This window comes from Octopus bimaculoides, chromosome 2 (genome assembly GCF_001194135.2).
Source record: "Octopus bimaculoides isolate UCB-OBI-ISO-001 chromosome 2, ASM119413v2, whole genome shotgun sequence".
Taxonomy (NCBI): domain Eukaryota; kingdom Metazoa; phylum Mollusca; class Cephalopoda; order Octopoda; family Octopodidae; genus Octopus; species Octopus bimaculoides.
In genome coordinates, this window is record NC_068982.1 from 8,745,277 (window position 1) to 8,750,819 (window position 5,543).

General features: G+C 37.4%; 1 protein-coding gene across 5 annotated transcripts in view; it reads left to right on the forward strand.

Annotated features, from left to right (window-relative positions):
• Positions 1–5,543, forward strand: part of LOC106876592 (neuropeptide F receptor) — a 383,847-nt gene that overhangs the window by 79,840 nt on the left and 298,464 nt on the right. For all 5 annotated transcript variants that reach the window (XR_008266469.1, XM_052975483.1, XM_052975499.1 and 2 more), the window contains exon 2: positions 2,261–2,361. The gene's annotated coding sequence lies outside the window, so the exon portion shown is untranslated. The remainder of the gene's footprint in view (positions 1–2,260; positions 2,362–5,543) is intronic.

Here is a 5,543-nt window from a genome sequence, read left to right on the forward strand (position 1 = left end):
ATATATTTATATATATATATATATATATTTATATATATATATTCAACACGTTTGGATATATAGGAAACAAAGTTGAAAATGCCCTGAGAATATTGAAAATATTATTTTATTATTATAGCGATAGATCTAACCGGTTTCACATTTACACTGATTTTCAAAGGGATGAAATAGAACGACATGGCCCATGTCGCAGCTGTCTTGCTTCAGACTAGGGTTTAAAGCTTGCCTTATTTTTATACAGAGTTCATGGCTCAAATTATTATGTTTTGAATAGGATTTGATTGGTAGAGGATAGCCACATGACTGGTTTTTGAAATTTTTGTAGGTTCCCCGCTACGTCCGTGTGGCAGTATCAAGTGACAATGTTTGGCGTCGTAACTTAAGACTGACACGGTTGACTGAAGATATCTAGTGACTGTACCAAACTATCAATGCCATAAATGTTTTGTTATGTGTTTGTAGAGAATGAACGGATGATTAATTTTAGAAACTTTTGTATGTTCACCGCCATGTCCGTGCGTTAGTGTCACGTGACAGTATATTTTACACATGAAATGAAGGGTGATACAGTTCAGTGAACGCGTTTAGTTACACTCAAGGCACTCTAAATTTTACTTGCTTGGTGGCAGAGTGGACAGGTGGCTATTGAATGTTGTCCAGAGGCTATTGTTTATGCTGTTAGATGTGTAGGTTCCGCGTGTTAAGTGGCAGAATGAGTTATATATATATATATATTTATATATATATATGTATATATTTGTTTAGGTTATTTTTACAGATATTCTATAGGAATTATAGGCAGCACTAACTTTACCTACAACGTTTCGAATCGAAACACCAGATGCCATTGTGTGTTTACGTCTGACGTCTCCATATGTGTGTGTGTGTATGTGTGTGTGAATGCACGTCTGTATATATTTACGTATATCTATACGTATAAATATATGTCTCTATATGCATATAAGTACCTATGTGCATATGGGGATGAGATTGCGTTCATACATATATATATATTTATATATATATACATGTGAGTGCGCGCGGGTATTTGAGTATGTGTGAGTACGTACATGCATATATGTTTATATATATATACACATACGTTTGTATGTGCGTATACGTTTTGTGTGCGTGTGTACGCGTGCAAACGTTGTGAAAGAAGGTGTTCTATGTCTTTTAACTTTTTAAAATGTTTTATATATTTTTTTCTTTTTCTCTTTTTACATCTATTACGGTTACCTCCCTTATATTTAACGGTTTTTCGTATTGTCTGTTGCCATTTAATAGCTGACGAGAAGGTACAGAGAGAGAAAGAGAGAGATAGATAGAGTCATGAATATATATGGTGTGTGTGTGTGTGTGTGTGTGTGTGTGTGTGTGTGTGTGTGTGTGTGTGTGTGTGTGTGTGTGTGTGTGCGAGCGCGCGTGTGTGTATTTGTGTGTATAGGACTGATACGTGTATAAAAGTATATAGAATGCCTGAATATACATAATGCATAGGAAGTATATGTCCACCTTTATATTAAACCAGATTTATTATAATTTATTTGGCCAAGCTTTAAAGTTTATCTTGAAACAAACTGAAAATAGTGATATTCTTTAATTTAAGCAGCAGAAAAAATGTTGCTTCCATAATCCTGGTAAGAAATGAGGCTTGTGGAAAGCGCAAGATTTCTAAGAATGGATGTAAGTCACCGTTTTTGGTAACAGCGAGGACTTCCGTACATGTTTGATTTGTTTTAATTCACTTGGACCTCAATCAGCTTCTCTTGTGGGAAATGTCTGTCATTGCTTTTGTAGACCCGAGGCTATGGTGAAAACATTTAGGAAAAGCGCCACGGAACCCACTCTGGAGTCGATACAAGTTTCACAGTCTTTTCTCTGACGTCTCTCACACCCTATTTGTCTTTCCCAATCGTATACATTAATAAGGACAAGAAAGATGGGTTCATATGACAGCCCAACATTTCTTTCATAATGACCGTGTGGACTTTTTAAAGAAAGTTTACTGACGTCAGGTTGATTTACCGATGAACAAAAATGAATATTACCGGTTTGTATCAGGTGTCTGGAGTCTCTGCTTCACTCCTAGAAGTGTTGACAAAATAAAGTACCAGTCAACTATCAAAAATGATATTAGCGATCATTTCTACTCCCGTTTCATATTAAAAAAATATATATAAATGTTATTAATATGTGATCCATTATATACTCTGAGTTCGAAATATGAAAAGTCACAGTTCGATTTTATTCTTTACAGGTTGATAGAAAGAGTCAGGAATGTGTTGAGATCCAATTACACCTAAATTACCAAAGCATCTATGCCATTGCTGACTTGTGCTGATATGCAAAAGTAACACGGTTTGTATAGTTTGAATATAATTTATATATATTTAGTCTTTTGAAAAGAAAATCAATAAATATCCTTCAGCAAATAAACAAGGAATATAAATAAAATTCAATACCAACAAACGAGAACTGAAACAAGGCATTTATTTAGTAGTATTCAGAAATAAGTTATATTCTCAAAATGGATATCTTTTTATAGAAATGTATATTATTTAAACGGATGTGCTTGGATCTATTGAACGTGTGCTTTCACAGACATTTATTGAACTATTCGGATAAAACTATATAGCAGTTTTCTGAACAAGGTGTCACTATAAACGCATTGTACTGAGCCAATATGAAAGTTCCTGCCATGGTAGCTATCGCAGTAAAGTTTGTTGTAGTAGAACATCCACATTTAAGTGGGCATATATATTACTTCTCGGTATTAAAACTGCCTCTGTTGCTAATGTATATATTTCTAACAAGCTCACTGGCTAATCACCACACCAGTTCTGGCACTGTTAGTCTATATATCCTTGGCGGGAGGATAAATCGCTGCTATCTTTAGCGATGGAGCGTCCATTATCAACAAGACCAGGGAGGGTCGAAACCACGTGATGAGGTGGTTTCAGCGCTGGAGGGGTCAGGAATGTTTCTCCTGTCTGTCAAATCCATCTATCTACACAAACACACATACGCCTATGTATTTATGTATTTGTTTTAGAAGATTCTTAATGCTAAATCGTATGTTGATAGTATTATATCTGGTGATGGTCATCTTTTACCAATTACACACACGCACTGTTTATTTCATCTTCACTTTATTATTATTAGAATTGCTAGCATACCGAGCAAAATGCTTAGCGTTCTCAGTTCAAATTCCTCCGATATTTACTTTCCTTTTTCATCCTTTCGGGGTTACTAACAGAAGTACCAACTGAGTACAGGGATCGATGTAATCGACGTACCCCATCCCCGGAATTGTTAGCCTTGTGCTAAAATTTGAAATCAACATCATCATCAGAATCATCATTATATGAAAACTCATAGCTTATTTTGCTGGGTATGTTGGAAAGCGTCACATGTCCTTAGTCAGCAGACTAAGGTGGAACTTCTTTACTGGATATACTTCAAGGACCCGGCGAAAAATGCTTGCAGTTCCAAGCAATGCACATTTTTTTAGGTGTTCTACCTTCACACTTGCACTAATCATATTCAGCCATGTCGGTAGTTGAGTGATGATATTTCCAAGTGCACCAATTACTATTCGTATCATGTCTACTCTCCTCATTGACCACAACCTTCGTATTTCCCACTTCAAATCGTCATAGTTGTATATTTTTTCTTCTGTCATATTAATCCTATTATCACCGAGGCATGCTATGTCGATTATCATACATGTTCTTCCTTTCTTATTCACCACAACAACGTCCGGTTTCCGATGTCTGGTCGGGCGATCACACTGGATCATTCCATCCCACAGGACTTTACAATTCTCATTTTCGGTGACTCGTTCGGAAGTTTGCCCATATTCCGTCTTTCCTCTTTGTAGGCCGTGATTTCCACAGAGCTCCCAATGGATCATTCTTGACATACTGTCATCGCGTTGTGCCAATTTGCTAACGATGTGCCATACCGTTTCTCCCCTCTCACCGCACATCCTGCATATGTCGCGCTCGATAGTGTTGTCAATTCCGCACTTCGCATAATTGGTCCTTAACGCTTGCTCCTGAGCTACGCGTATGAGTGCTTCTGTCTTTATCTTCAGGTCACTCATTCTCATCCATAGCCACCGGTCCTCTGTCTCTGTCTTGGCGCTCACATCCCCTGCAAACAGACCGTACATTTTGTTTTCCTTCCATGCTTTTTCGATCTTTTTGTTCATTTCTTGTTTATTTTTATTTTTTAGTTGCACAATTGTCAGTGTTGATGACGCCGGCCTTCTTCGTATTTTTCCAACAGTGGCTCCACGGCATTTTTTTTATATACCACCCTAGGCTGTTTTCCTCTTTTTCGTTACTGTCCTGGCAACTGATCACACGTCTCCCACCCTTCCTTCTGGACAAGAACAGCCTATCGGTGTCACCCTTTGGAAAGTACTGTGTACTGTCGACAGTCTTCTGGTCTTAGTACCAATTTTCTTCATCTCTCTCTCTTGCCATTTTATGATTCCCGCTCCAGACCGAAGTGATGCAATAGCCCACGTTATTATTATTATTAATGTTATTATTATTGTTGTTGTTATTATTATTATTATTATTATTATTATTATTATTATTATTATTATTATTATTATTATGGGATTCTTCTTCTTCTTCTTCTTCTTCTTCTTCTTCTTCTCCTTCTTCTTCTTCTTCTTCTTTTTCTTCTTCTTCTTCTTCTTCTTCTTTTTCTTCTTCTTCTTCTTCTTATCATTATTATTATTATTATTATTATTATTATTATTATTATTATTATTATTATTATCATGAACGTCATTATTACTTTACTTGCCAGAATTTTTCGTCACGCATTCTGTGACTTTATCACCGACTTTTTGTATATCGCGTCTCTTCTCTCTCGTCTTGTCCTGTCTATTTCAGTTTCTGATTCTGACAGAAATTCGCTGAAGAGGCCACACAATGTGCAACGAAACACTGGTTGTGAAGCTGTAGTGGTGGGGGCCAAACTGAGAACAAAGACACAAGCACACACGCGCATATATATGTATGTGTGTGTATGTATTTATACATACATACATATATATAATTGGCCCTTTTCGTCTATGCAGATGGTCAATAGAGCTTAGAGGTCACTTAATGGAACGTATCAAGAGCTCTTTTTCTTGAAGCTTCTTTCATGGCTGATTCTTCCTATGACTGAATCGCAGCTTCTGTCACAGTACTTGCACACCGAGAGGATGTCTCAGCGCTCTGCCTTTCTTTTGTTTTCCTTTCGCCGCTGACGCTTCTCAACTTGTTTGTTTCTGTAGCTGCTCTCCAGTGAAGCAGGTCCTTCCTTCACCACAGTCCTCCATGTTGTTCTGCCCTTAGCCCTCATCTACCTGACATTTGGACAAACTAGTTTTGCAAGTGTCCTTATACCTCAGTTTTGGTCTTCCTCTTGGTCTCTTGTCCTGAGCCAGTTCTCCATAGAGCAGTTGCTTCGGGATTCGATGGTGAACTATTCTCCTGACATGCCCCAGCTACCTCAGTCTGAGGTGGCTGGTATAT